This window comes from Equus przewalskii, chromosome 21, assembly GCF_037783145.1.
Source record: "Equus przewalskii isolate Varuska chromosome 21, EquPr2, whole genome shotgun sequence".
NCBI lineage: Eukaryota > Metazoa > Chordata > Mammalia > Perissodactyla > Equidae > Equus > Equus przewalskii.
Window position 1 is genome coordinate 26770185 of NC_091851.1, and position 14474 is coordinate 26784658.

The 14474-nt window shown below is 56.2% G+C and overlaps 1 protein-coding gene across 3 annotated transcripts in view; it reads left to right on the forward strand.

Moving 5' to 3' along the window:
* The first annotated feature begins 281 nt into the window (after positions 1-281).
* The window catches only part of DLGAP4 (DLG associated protein 4), a 202626-nt gene continuing 188433 nt past the window's right edge, over positions 282-14474 (forward strand). The window contains exons 1-2 of one of the 3 annotated variants that reach the window (XM_008530234.2): positions 282-828; positions 2016-2156. The gene's annotated coding sequence lies outside the window, so the exon portion shown is untranslated. The remainder of the gene's footprint in view (positions 829-2015; positions 2157-14474) is intronic. The other 2 variants (XM_070588274.1, XM_070588272.1) reach the window with 2 other exon arrangements.

Here is a 14474-nt window from a genome sequence, read left to right on the forward strand (position 1 = left end):
CACTGAGGCCCAGTGAGGTTGGGTGACTTTCCCAGTCACAGCCAGTATGTGACAGAGCTAATATTTAAATCTAGGCCTGCTCGCTCCAGAGCCCACGCTCCTTCCATGCTGTGAAAACAAAGCAAAGGAATACATGAACACTCGGAAATTTTGAAAAATGCAGGAAAGGAGAAGGAAGGGGAGAAATCCTACACAGCTCCCTCCTTTGCCCCGGGATATATTTCATTAACAGTGTGGGAACCGCCTACTTGTTTTGGCTGAGTCTCTGGGAACAAGGAAGTGACCTGGCCAACGTCACACAGATGCAAGCAGCACAGTCAGGATGTGGACCCAGACTGTCGGACACCACAATTCAAGGTGAATGAAAGTGGCCCTGAGCCTCAAGGAGCTATTTCCAGTCTTCTGAGGGAGGTGAGAGCAAATGGACGTGGCTTAGTTTGGGTTCTCCTAAAAGCAGTCGCTGAGAGAGGCCTTGAGTGCAGCTAGTTTACCTGGGATGTGATCCTAGGAAGCAGCGGGGAGAGAGGGTGGAGATTGAGACAGGGGAGGAAAGTCCATAAAACGCGCACTAGCGAGCGACCACCGGAACTCCATCCTGCTGGGGACCTTCTGAAGAGCACAGAACACACCTCAGAACTGTCTCCCCGAAGGAAGAAGGTTGCTCCCGAGGGCGTTAACTCCCCTGCACTCCCGAGCTGTCCTGTGCTTGGCGGAGCAAGCTCTTGTCACTTCTGAAAACACCGCCTCGGCCGGAAAAGTGGAGAGCCCCGATGGGCGCCTGCGCGGACAGCGTCTGGGAGCTGTCCAACAGCTGCGGCGGGAACCAAGGTGGGCGCGGGAGCGTTCGCTACGGTGTTTCAGGCATAGAGTGTCTCTGTCATCATAAAGCATTTGGCGAGTCTATAGTTCACAACACCATATTGCATACTTGAAATTTGCCCAGAGAGTAAATCTTAAATGTTCTCACCACAAGAAAAAAAGGTGACTATGTGAGGTGATGGATATGTTAATAAGCTTGATTGTCGTGATCATTTCACAATGTCTGTGCATATCAAAACATCAGGTTGCACATCTTAAATGTATACAATTTTTATTTGTGGATTACACCTTAGTGAAGCTGAAGAATAGATAAATAAATAAGTTCTTGGTAATACCAAGGGGAAAAAATTAAGTATTTGGAGGTAACAAACTGGGCTTGGAGAGTGGGGCGTAGAAGTCAGGGAAAGTTTCCCCAGAGTAGGTGACGTTTGAGTTGAAAGGTGGATATTTAATGGGAGAAGAGGCGTTCCGGGTAGAAGGACCCGCACAGGCTGAGGCGTGAGATGGCTGGTCCCCAGGAGAGACTGCACCTGAGTCCCGCGATTCGACCAGAGGTGACCCAGGAGAGGGCGCAAAGGCCAAATGGTGAAGGGCTTTCAATACCAGGCTAAGGAGTTCAAACTTTCTCCACTGACGCTAGGGAGCCAATACAGGGCTGTAAGCAGGGGAGGGACACACATCCGTGCCACAGACAGACCTCTCTGGGGTTGGTATGGAGGATGGATTAGAAAAGGGGAGACTGGAGCAGGAGCCCTGAGAGGAGGCTGGAGTAGTGGTCCAGTCAGGAGAGGCTGAGGCCGAGCGATGGGAAAGAGGGGTCAGACCCACGGGCTGTTTAGGAGAGAGAAAGTTCAGAAGAGTGGGGTGGGGAGAGGAGAGGGAGGCCAACCCTTCCTGGCTGCTGGCCCTGGGTGGCTCCTCCCTCTCCCTCTCCCCCAGGGGCTGCCCCAGCCTGACCAGATGCCTGATCCACTGGAGAGTGGTGCTGGGCCAGGCATCCCCAGACCCTGTCTTGGCAGATCTGGACATTGTCTGGTTTGGACACAAGCCCAATTTCATTATTAGCTAGATGTGGTCATTCCCCAGACCTAGTCATTACCAGGGCTGGTCACTCCCCAGGGCTGGAGGTTACCTGCTGCCAAGTGGACTCTCTCCACTAGGAAATTTTCTGATTTCAGTCATTCTTCCTCTTCCAGGGCTCTTCCCAAGGCCCAGCTGTGGCCCCACGGTGTGAGCCGGTGGGCTGACAGCAGCTGTTGGGAGAGAATCTGACGCCCAGGGTGCCACAGCCTTTTCCCCACCACATCGGCTCCCTCCTGGCTCCTGGGCTGGGTCAGGTAAACATCCCATAGTCCAACTTCTGCTCCCCTAGAGCCCTGATCACCCCAGGCTGTGCTTGAGTTTGACCACCCTTTCCCAAAGGGACCCTACCTGTCCTCAACTCTCGCTGTCTCTCTCGGTCTCTCCATGTCTCTTTGAGTCTCTGTGAGTTTCTCTCTCTCTCTCTTTTAAAATACTGACTTCAGGGACACACAATTGAGTGAAGAGCATCCTTGCTTCATGACGTGATCTCAGCATTGGTCCATGCATAGCCCTATGTATATGATACAATACAGTCTAAAACACAACATAATATGATATAATGTATGTGCCTGTAAACCACACCCTGAGAACTAGAACAGAACAAAAATCTGACATCCACCTCTGCGCTCCACTCCCTCCCGTCACCGAGGTCTCTGCTCGTGATCACTGATATTCTGAAGTTTGTTTGTCCTTCCCTAAACATGTACGAATGCCTAAACGTTCACACATGTAACACATTTAAATGTATGAACGCCTAAACAACTTCTTATTTGCTTTTACTTATTTGTTACTTTTATTTTCAAAGGGATGCTGTACACAGTTTTGCCTTTTTTAGCTTAATGCCGTATGGGTGAGAACTCATCCGCGTTGCTGTGTGTAGCTGTGATTCTTTGGTTTTGAGGGCTGCACGTGACTATACCGCAATTTATTTATTTGTTCATTCTCCTGTCAACTGATAATTGGACTGTTTTCAGTTTTTCTGCTGTTACAAACAGTGCTGCTGTGGATATTCTTGTGCGTTTCTCCTAATGCTTTGCAAAATGTGGCCCGGGGATCAATGGTCTTGGCATCACCTGGAAATTTGTTGGAAGTGCAGAATCTCAGGGCCTGCCCTGGACTTGCAGAATCAGAATCTGCCTTTTAATAAGATCCCTGGTGGAGCCTCCTTGAGAGGCACTGGCCGAGCCTACATCTGCATGGGATTCTCTTGGGCACACGTATCCAGGAGCGGATTTGCTGGGTCACAGGGGTGTGCCAGTGCACCCCCGCCCCCCCACAGTGGAATGGAAGAGATGCATTCATTACATCTTTACTGACACTTAGTATTGTCAGACTTTCTTGTTTTTGACAGTCACATGGGTGTGGCGTGGCATCTCTTCATAGTTTTGATTTACATTTCCCTGACGACTAAAGAGGTCAGGCACCTCCTCGTGTGTTTACTGGCCGTATATTCCCCTTCAGTGAAACACTCTGTTGGTATTTTTTGCTTATTTTTCTTTGGGGCTCACTCAACACCGCCCCTGCTTTTACATTTGCTGTTCTCTCAGGCTGAAACACCTCCTCCCTTCACTGTCCAGTGTCCTTTCTTCCAGGAAGCCCTCTCTGACTGTTGCCTGGGTTGTGAGCCTCTTCAGCCTCACAGGCAGGAAAACTTGGTGCCACTGTCCCTTATTTCATCTCCTGGAGCCTCTTCCTCATTGAAGAGACTGAAAACCAGTACAGCTTGGCCCCTACAGAGTTTTTTTTTTTTTTTTTAACTTAATTGCCATAATTTAAAATTCAGGAGATTCTGCATTTAAAAAATTCTGACTTGCTGATTTCTCTTGGAAAAAAAAAAGAGAAGATGTCACCCCGCTGGGCCTCCTTTCCTGCATGGCAACAGTCAGCTGGCACAGAGTAGGGGCTGCCCCTGCCAGGATGCGTGTCACAGTCCCCACGACTTCGTGCTTATGCCCTGCTTAATGACCTGCCCAGGCCCTGTGGGCAATTAGGTCTGTGACCATTGCCTAAGCGTGCCAGTTGTTATTTGTCTAAATCTCTCCAATTCTTCCCCTCCTTCCCATAACTCTGTCCCTGTCCCCAGCTCAGGCCTTTGCACGTCTCCCCTGGACTGTCACACCAGCTTCCCTCGACCTTCCTTTCCTAGTCTTGCTCCTTCCAGTTCACTGACCATGTCACAACTCTACTCAAGAACCATCAATGGCTCCCCATTGCCTTCTCAGGCCCCATCAACTTTCTAAAAAAGAAAAGTCTAGTTACATTATGAATATTTCATATTCACAATAGAAGTTTAGAGAACAGCATAACAAACACCTATGTACACACCACCCAGCTTAAGAAATAAACCATTCCAAGTGTATTTGAAGCCCTTGTTAATTCCCTTCCCGCTCTCCCTCAGGGTCACTACTGGCTTGCATTTGCTCCTTATCACTGCCATGCGTGTTTTTACACTTATGTTACATAAGTAGGTGTCCTTAAACACTATATAGAATTGTGTTTCAGGTTTTCAAAACTTAGATACCCAGCATCAAACTGTTTTCCATCTGCAACTTCCTTTTTTTAATCCAACAGCATATATTTTTTATTTTAAAAAATTGTATTGAATTATAAAATTCATACAAAGAGTACACCAATCATAAGTGTACGATTCTGAATTTTCACAAACAGAACCCCAAGTTTGTGTTTGAGATTTATCCTCATGGATGAGTGTCGCTTGCATTCACCTCTTTTGAGTGTGGCATGGAGAGTTTCCCAGTGTCTGAGTTCATCACTATTTATCCAATCCCTGGATGATGGACAGTGAGGCTGTGTCCAGCTTTTCACTATTGCATACGATGCTGCTATGAATATCCTTGGGCAAGTCTCCAGGGACCCCTGTGTGAGGTGTTCTCGAGGGCAAGGCCCGCTCATCTTCCACCTGACCACATATCGCCAGGCTGCTGTCCAGCCCCTGGCTCTCACCGACTCCCAGCTGAGACGGTACATAAGGTCCAGGGCGGCCCATTCTCTGTGGCCCTCCTGACACCCTGCCCAAACATACATCCACCTCTTTGCCTGCCACATATTCTCATTCCTCCTCCCGGAGCTGCAAAGCCACCTCTCCTTCCAGGCCCCGTTGAAGCCGCACCTCCTCCAGGGAGCTCTCTTGGGCAGCATTGGTCCTCATGGTGTCATCTCCTCTGAGATGTCATCTCCTCTCACCAGTTGTCAGGGCCCAGGAAGACAGAGGCCAACTTAGACCAGACACTGGGAATGGCAAAGGAAGGCATGGATGGACTGGCAGGGAGTGTGAGCAGCTGGGGTATGCAGCTGATTGCTCTGGGCCTTGGTGGATGAATAGGAGTTTGTCGGGTAGGGATGCTGGCAAGGCATTGCAGGCACAGGGAAAGGCAGAGAAGCACTGGAATAGAAGTTTCTGGGACCGAGATGTGGGCAGGGTGGGCAGGTGGCAGATGAGGCCGGAAAAAGGGCTGTGAGGAGTCTTGAACGCCACCCTTTAACCCTGTTCTGACTCTCTTTGCACTCAACTGGCATTTTAGGGAGATGAGGGAGCCAGGGAGGGCCAGTGCATTCATTTGACACCTACTGAATGCCAGGCATCAGCAAGGTGCTTACATCCATATCTCTTTGGCTCCTCAACCCAAGCTGGGGATGCTATACTAGTGTTGTGCCCATTTTACAGGTGGAGAAACGGGGGCTCCGAAGGGGCAGTGTCTTGTCTACGATCACAGAGCCCCAGGATGAGTAGGATGGGTACTCAGCCCATGTCCATTGACTCCAGGGACTGTTTTTAACCCTTGTGCTGCCACAGGCAAGAAGGCATCTGGGAGAGGGTTCAGCAGGAAACGGGTCACCAGGAGGGGGCACACGTTCTCAGAGGCAGGAGCCCGAAGTTCGAATCCCAGGGGCCTCCTGACTCGCACAGTGTGACCCGGGCCAGTCTCGCCCTGTGTGGGCCTCAGTTTCCCTCCTCCGCAGGGTCGGCGCTGGTCAACGTAGGTTCCTGCAGACCCGCTCTGTAGCCTCAGGTTCCAGGTTCCCGCGCTACCGCAGCCCGCGCTGTGTGACCTTGTGCCAGTACCTGCTCTCTCTGGGCGGCCGAGCGCGGATCTCTAAGCGCCCTTCCGGCTCGCGACCGAGCGTCGCTGGCCGCTGAGACCCTCCCCCACCCCGCGGGTTGCGGGGGCGTGGGTGGGGGTGGGCGCTGCAAGCGGCGCGCCCCCGACTCCCCCAGCCCCAGGCCGGCTGCCGGATCCGCGCCTGGTTTTGGGCGCAGCCGAGCGGCCCCCTCCCCCGCGCCTCTCCCCGCCCCCCGCCCCCTCCCCGCCGCTCTCGGGGAGCGGGGCCGCGCGGCTCCTCCTCCCGCAGCCGCATCTGGGGCGCCGCGCCGGCCGGAGGAGAGGCATGGGGCGCCCGCGGGCCGGGGCCGGGGCCGGGGCCTAGGCGGGCGGACCTGCGTGCGGACCCGAGCGGCGGCGGCGGCGCAGCGCGGCGGCCGAGCGGGCCGGGGCGGCCGAGGCGCCGGGCGCAGGTGAGGGCGCGGGGGTGGCGCGCGGTGGCCCCGAACCCCTTTCCGAGGCCGGTGCGCCCGGTCCCTCGGCAAGACGCCCCCCCAATCCAGGCCCTCTCCGGGACAGACCTCCGTGAAACGAGAGGAGGCGCTGGCGCAGAAAAGCCCCCTCCCCCTGCCGGTTCTGTCTTCTGAGCCCCTAGTCCGAGGGGGCGGCTCTGGGGCTGGCAAGCCCCCTTCTCTGGGTAGGATCCTCCAGTCGAGGTCTTCCCGGACCCTCAAACTGGGAGACGGCGGCGCTGGGGCCCGGAACCCTCTATCAGGGGCCGGACCCCCATTCCAGCTCTTTTCCCGCGGGCTCCCCCTTGTCAAGGGGCTGCCAAAGCTGGGAAGCCCCTCCTCAGGCCCTCGGTCCGCAGCGGGGCCCGGGGTCAGGCAGACCCTTCCCCTGCCCGCCAGCGTGGGAGCTGAGGAGAGAGAGGGCTCTGCCAGCCGGCCGGGCATTCCTCCTTTCAACCCGCTGCCTCCTCCCGCCTCAGTAGCCCCGGGAGCCTGCCCAGCCGGCTCCCCGGTTCCGAGCTCTTTCCCCGGATCTGGCATCTGGGGAGGGGGCGGGGGCAACCCCAACCCCCCCGGCGCTGCACAGCGCCCCCCTCCCGGTTTGCGCGCCGGGAGGGGCTGGACTGACCCGGGCACCTGGGCTGGGGGGGAGCTCACATGGCTACGGGAGGCCCCCACGTGCGGCGCCCCGCGGTGAAAGGGGTTCGCGTTCTGAGCGGGTGGCAGGTGGACCAGGTGGCTGGAGAGGCCAGCTGGGTCCAGATGTGCTGGGCCTGCTGGGAGGGGACATGTGCTACCTGGACATGTGATGGCCCCTGGCCTCTTTCGATCAAACGTACCGCCTCTGATCCCCTCCGTCCTTCCGTTCCTCTATCCCTTCCTCCCTCTCCCTTCTCCCCTTCTTCCTCCGTGCTGCCTGTGTTGCAGAGGGGCTGCCAAAGACTGTTGATGTTGTGGGGGGGGGGGGGGTGGAATGAAACGGGGGAAGGGGTTATGGGTTGGCGAAGGCCAGTTGTGAGGGCGGGGGTAAGGGGATGGAGGAGATGCCCTCAGGATGGGGAGCCTCAAGCTTGGAGGGCTTGCTAATGGGGGGAAGATTCCTGCACCCCCACCTGCCTGGAAGTGGAAATGACTGAAGGGGAGGGGGCTGCAGTCCAAGGGAGGCTGGACTGGCCTGCCTCTACCCTCATTGCACCTCCCCTCCCAGCCCACTTTCCCCCTGGGGGTCCTGGCTCTCTCTGCCTCTGTGCCTTCACTGGTGGGAGGGGGCTGTGTTTTCTGCCAGGCTGGAGGTGATGGAACAAGGTTGTACAGGACCATCTCAGAGAGTGGCTGTTGGAGGAGCCCAGTTTCTGTCTCGCAGGGGGGACTGTGGGCTGCCTGGTCCCAGGGTGGCCTGAGAGGCCTGAGCCAGACTCCTGTGGGCAGCAGGGCTGGGTGGGGCCGCAGAGCTGGGTGGCCGATTGGTGGCTGGAGCGTTGGGAGCCACTGCCAGGCCCAGGAGCTGGCTGTTGGCGGCCAGTCAGTGACAGATGCTGAGTGTGTTCCAAGCAGCTCCTGGAGACATTGGCTGTGCACGTGGGACATGCGTGTGTGCCTGTGCCTACGCTGTGGCTGGGGTGCACCAGGGCTCCTGGGTTCTCCTGGAGCCGAGAGACAGCCGCTCAACTTCTGCAAGTGTGTCTGTGTATGGTGTCCGTGGCACCTCCCCTTGTTCATCCATGAGAGGCCGGACTAGGCCTGTGCTGGGTGCTGGGGACATGTGATGGCCTGATGTGGTCCCCACCCTAGAGAAGCCCCTGTTTTGTGGAGGGGGACAGTCTGTGCTGGGCACTGGGGATGAAGTGCAGGGCCAGACTGGAGAGAAAGTGTAGGGCAGAGCAGGCCTGATGGCTGAGTTACGTGGGCCCCAGGGCAGCATCTGGCTGGTGCCAGCCTTGAGATGGAGCTGCAGGTTTGAGGGCTGTGCCCTGGGCTCGAGGCTGCCTGGCAGCTGAGTTGGTGTTTTGAAGAGAGGCTGTGCAGGCTTGGGAACTGAGGATGGATTGTGTACTGTGGAGCTTTCAGAAGACTCAGTGACGTATTGGACGTACCAGGGGCACCCACTGGCGTCTCGTTAGGTTCTAGTGCAGTTTGTGGGCCACTGGCTTCATAAATGCTGGTGTTTCTACATGACAGGGGCGGGGGGAGGCTGAGGAATTGCGTTGGGCATTTTGTGTGACAGGGAGCAGGTGGTCTCTACCCTCCCATACGTCTGTAATTGACTGATAGATTTATTCGTTCAAAAAAGCATTAAGAAATAGCATTATCTGACTACAGTGTGTTTAAACACTTCCGTTTAAACATTCTGAAATGTGAATTAATAAAATCTTGAATGCATGTTTTTTTTAAGCACACAGTAGGTACTCAGTGAATGCCCAGTGGTTCCCAGGATGAAGCCCAGCCTCCTCCTCCAACTAGCTACCTCTCTAGCCACGTCTTGTACTCCCGCCCCTCCCTCTTTGGCTCCGGTCCCCCTGGCCTGCTTTCAGTTTCTGGAACAGGCCACATTCCCTCCAGCCTCAGGGTCTTTGCACCTGCCAGTTCCTCTGCCTGAACATTCTGCCTGCCTCTCCCTGCATTTGCCTATTTAACTACTAGTCATTGTCCAAGTCTTGACTTAGGCATCACTTCCAGAAAAAAGCCTTCCTGATGCCCAGGCCAGGTTGTGTCCCTGTCACCACCTTCATAGCTCTGTGGGCCTCGACCTTCACTACCTCAGTCCCCTTCCTTATTAGCAGATGCCTCTGGGTGTGGGAAAGGGTGGGGTCATGCCTGCCCTCTTCATGCCATTCCTCTGGTGCTGAAGACAGGTCTTGGCTTGTTCTGGGCCCTCGGTCCATTCTTTTGGCTGAATTAATGGACAAGCATGGTCTGGGCCACTTTGAGTCAAAGGCTGGGTCGTAGGGCATGGCGGCCCCTTGGCCAGGCCCCATTGCCGACTGTCCCTGTGGGTTCCTGGCCTCCAGCTGGGTCTGCAAACCCAGAGGCATTGGGCTAGGCTTGGTGGGCATTACAGGCCCGTGGCCTCTGAAATCCCAGTGTGTCTGTGGGACCTGAGGCTCTGCAGGAGGGTGAAGGGCAGCTCCGGTTGCCTGTCTGGTTGGGCGTTTATTCCTGCATCAGTTCATTTGCTCACATCATCACCTGTTTACTTGGTCATCCTTCCTCTCATTCACTAGGTCACCAACTTGTTTGCCTCTCCGTTTTCTGGTCCCCCAATCCTTCTTTGGGCCACCAGTGCTTCCTGAGACCCGCTTAGTGCCCAGCCTTGTGCTGGGCGTGGCGACACAGCCAAACCCTCCGGGCCCTGCTCTGTAGACTGTAGTGGTCCTGCCAGGGATGGGGCTGGTCTGTGTGAGTGCTGGGAAGGGGCTGCTAGTTTGGACCTGTGGGAAGAGCTTCCGGGAGGACATGCACTAGATCTGGAGTGGATTTGGGAGGATTAGAGGGGATTGGGTAGATGGAGGAAGGCAGGGAAGGGCTCTGCTGGCTGACAGACCTGCATCGATAAAGGCAGGGAGGCAGCCAAGTACTGGGGGGCTTGGGGATGGTGGGGGCAGGTGTCCTTATAGGAAGAGGTGGCCCTCCTGAGGGGCTACAGGGAGGCTGGTCATGGAGGGTGGGCAGGGTGCCGTCATGGTGGGTGTCCAGTCTGTGCCAGGAGCCCTGTTGCTGCCTTGCTGTGTGCCCTTGGATGAAGTATGTCGCCTCTCTGGGCTCCCTTGATAAAGTGAAAACTTAGACCTGGTGACTTCAAAGGGACCGTCCACCACCCCACAGTCTGGAGTCTGTGATCCTGATCCCCAGGAAGGCAGTCCTCGAGGTCCCTGCCTCTTCTTTGGGCGTGTGGTGGCTGTCACAGGCTGGGGCTTGGTTTACTCTAGTCAGAGGGCAGCGTGTGTTAGCGCTGGGGTCGGGGTCAACAGGGGGCTCAACAGGGGGCTCACGAGGGCAACTTTGTCTAGCAGTCGGTTGAGGGAGCGCAGGGGCTGGCTTGCTGGGGAGGGAGCGCTCGGTTCTGCAGACGCGCTGCACCCTCTTTGGGAAAGGCTGGCCCGGAGGAGAGGCTGGAGGAGAGGCTTCCTGTGTTGGACCAAAGACAAGCCCCCTCCCAACTTGGTCAGACTCTTGTGGGGGCCGTTTACGACCCACATGACTAGACTTCCTTTCGTTGTGACCTACTGTGGGGGGACCTATTCTGCTCCTACCCTCCCCCCACAGAGTCTCCTGGTGGTCGCCCCAGGCCAGGACAGAGGTCTCTAGGGTGTGTGCAACACTCTACATTTGCAGAACACATTTAATCCCCACATATTCCAACCACCCACGGGTAGGAATGAAAAGGGATTGTGTCTCCATTTGACAGATGAGGCAATTGAGGCTCCTAGTAGCTGGATGGCTGCCCAAGGTCACTCAGAGGGTAGGGGTGAACCCACAGCCCAGCAGCCTCCTGCTCCTGGGACCTGAGGGTGCCAGTGCATCGGCCCCTCTTGCTCACTGATGGCACATCATTTCCTGAGCCGAGGAGTGGGGCCCTGGATCCCTCTGTGCTGGGTTTCGCAACGCCGCCTCCTCCCCACCGAGCTGTCTGACGTGGCCTTTTCAAAAACCCAAAATGAATGGAAGCAAATTTTGTTTGGAGAATTTTGCTACACCCTTCACTAGGGCTGGTTGCAAAACCAGGCTTGGGGATCCCTGCTGATGTTGATGGTAATAATAACAACAACAGTGTCATCGGCTAACATCCATTCATTCCACAGAGCATCACTGGCCATCTCCCAGGAGCCAAGCACAGTGCTGGCTTCTCTGTCTGGTGAGCACCAGCTCTAAGCACCTTAAATCCAGCCTCTCCTTCAGTCCCATCACAGGCTATTATTATTATCCCCATTTTACAGATGAGGAAACTGAGGCACAGGGAGCCATAGTAAGTTGTTCAAGGCCCCAGAGCTGGTGAGGTGGTAGTGCCAGGATATGAATCCAAGTCATTAGAGTTTGGAGTCTGGTCTTAGCCCTGTGTTCTGGAGATTCTGAAGTTCTCATTTGTTCAACAGAAGTGATGAGTGGGGATGGAGCCTGGGTGTTAGGCCCTGGGAATCAAATGTGGCCTAGTTCCTGGCCCCCGGAACCTGGATGCACACTGGAGGCGGCGGTCAGCCTGGTCTGAGAGAGCGACTCAGGAGTGCCCTGGGTGTCAGTGGTCACCGGGCAGTGCCTTACCTCCCAGGCCCCTCCCACATGGACCACGTGGACTTTAGTAGGTGGAGAGCTGTGGCCTCTGCCAGCTCCTTCCCTCTTCACTAATGCACGGTTCTGGTAGGTGGCCCATCTCTCAGGCTTCCTGGGGGACTAGGAGGTGACCTGGGTGCTGAGAAGTGACCATGACTGTAGAACAGAGGAAGCACAAAATGCTTGGTTCCTGGGACACTTCGATGAAGGGGCAGGACACCCCCCAGCCCCACCGCATGCAGCAGCTGCCAGGGCCCAGTTGCAGGGTGCAGACGTTCCCAAGAAGGCAGCAGAGCAAACATGGCATTTGTGTTCCTTTCTTGGGGGTGAGAGGCCTGTGCTGGTCGTCCTTCTCCAGGAGTTTGCTTCAAAAACAGCTAAAGCGATATCTGACAGGCGAGGGGGTCATCTCTGGAGAACAGGTGCTGTGGGTGGGTTCCGTCTTTGATAATATAGAAATGGGGCAGGCATCCTGGCGTATCAATGGAGCACAGCACTGCTTATTGAGCGCCTGCTGTGTACCTAGCACTGTGCCCAGAACAGGGCTCAGAACCACACCCGAGGAGGTGCTGTGAGTGTGGCGGGGGGGGGTCTCTGTGCCTCAGGTGCCAGGGCTGGGGGAACCTCTGGGTTCAGATATTTTTCTTTCTGCAGTAACAGATGAGCCTGAGGTGACAGAGGTGGGACCAGGATGCTATGGCTTTGCAGCTGCCAGGAAATGAGGGTTGGGGTAAGAGTGGTGAGCTGGTTTGCTGCTGTGTGTGCCTGACTGAGTCCCAGCACCTCTCTGGGCCTCATGGTCTCTGTCTGTTTGTTGGGGTGCTGGGGTTAGGTCTCTGACGCTCTCCCAGCTCAGCTCTCTGTGACTCCAGGCTCAACTGAGCTGGGCTTCCCTCTGGGCGGTCTCAGGGAGCCCTCGCTGTCCTCAGCCCTGCCCCTCTGCCTGGCTGCCCACCTCTGCCTGTCCCCCAGCCCCTGCCAGAAGGAGGGAGCCTTTCCTTCCGCCCACTATGGGCTGACTGCGTGCGGTGACGCAGCAACCGAGGGCTCTGGAGCGCAGCTTGGAAACGGGGATCCAGGTTTGCTAAAGACAGGGGAAAAAAAGGTTCTTCCCACCACCCCCAGCTGCCTGCCTGCCTCCCTTCCTCCCCCGGCTGCCGCCAAGCCCTGGCACCACCTCAGCTCTGCCAGATCCACTTGGGGGGTGGGAGGCTCAAGGCTGGAGGCTCAGCTGAACAGGGCCCAAGTTTGAGTCTCAGCATGCCAGGGCCTTGCTGTGTGTCCCTGGCATGGTTGCCTGCCTTTTCTGGGCAGTGTGTACTGTGAGGGGGATTCTGAGGCTGACTGAGCAGCTTTGCAGTGACAGCTCTGAGGGGGTCACCTGTGACTCAGGAGGCGCTCCTGGCTAGATTTGAGGACGGGGCTGTACTCCAAAGACACTGGATTAGGGATTGCTCCAGGGTCCTCTGCCACCTGTGTTCTCTGTGTGCCCCACCATGGGGAACGTCCTCCGTGCGTGTGCCCCACCGTAGAGGGGGCAAGGTGCTGTGATCACCCCATCTTACCTCTGAGGAAGCTGAGGCCGTACAGCTGGTGGGTGGTAGAGCGAGGATTTGAACCCAGGTCCATGTTACTCCCGCATCCAGACGAGAAGGCAGGCCCCAGGCAAGAGGCCAGCTGCGTGACTGTGAGCCTCCCCATGTCCTCTCTGGGTCTCAGTTTCCCTGTCTGTGCAATAGGTGTGGGGTGAGGGAGTTGGGGCTGCCCATCTCTGGGCCTCCACCTGGCACTGCTGGAATTTTCTGAGCCTCTCACTCTCCCATCCTTGAAGCCGAGGTGTGACAGCAGGCAAGGAGGTGGCAGCATCTCGTGCCTCTCCTCCAGGGACCTGCCACCTCTGGGGTGTGAGAGATTCCTGGAGGACTGGGCGTGTGCGAGGCCTTCCAGGAACAGTGGGGCGGGGCCGAGGCTGGGTGGCTCTGGGCAGCCTGGGGGTCATGGCTAGCCATGAGGCTTGGCCCTCTGCCTGTCCAGGCTTCTGACCCTCGTGTTTCTGCTTCACCAGGGGCTCTGGGGGAGTGCAGGCATGGACAGGGAGGGCGGGCCGCCCTTGGGCCCTTTCCCACCCCTGTCCTGCGTGTGGGTGGGGGTGTGTGTGTGTTTTATGTGGTGTATGTGGTTTGTGTGTCTATGTGTGTGTATGTGGTTTGTGTGTGTGTTGTGTGTGTATGTGGTTTGTGTATGTGGTATGTGTAGATGTGTGTGTGTGTGGTTTGTGTATGTGGTGTGTGTGGTATGTGTGTGTATGTGTGTGACATTGCCTCCACTCAGGCCAGGCCTTTTGTATATTGTCAGATCTTCTCAACTCTGAAAGAGAGATGTTAGCATCCCTCTGGACTGACTTTCCCTACCTCTTTCTTCTTCCAAGTATGCATTCAACAAACACGTGGTAAGTACCCGCTCTATACACAGAGCAGGTGCTGAGCATGTATCAGTGAAGCGAGCTCCTGGTCCCTGCCCCAGGGAGCCCATAGTCCTTGTGGGGGGGCTAGCAGCCATAACATGACCTCCCAGATGAATGTAGATTACGTCAGTGACGGGTGCTACTCCACAGAGAAGTCCAGGGAGACCTGACCCAAGCCAGGGGGTTGAGTGAGACCTGAGAGCGAGAAGGAGGTAACTGGGTGGAACAGCTGGTGCAAAGGCCCTGTGGCGGGGCAGCATGGGGAGCCTGAGG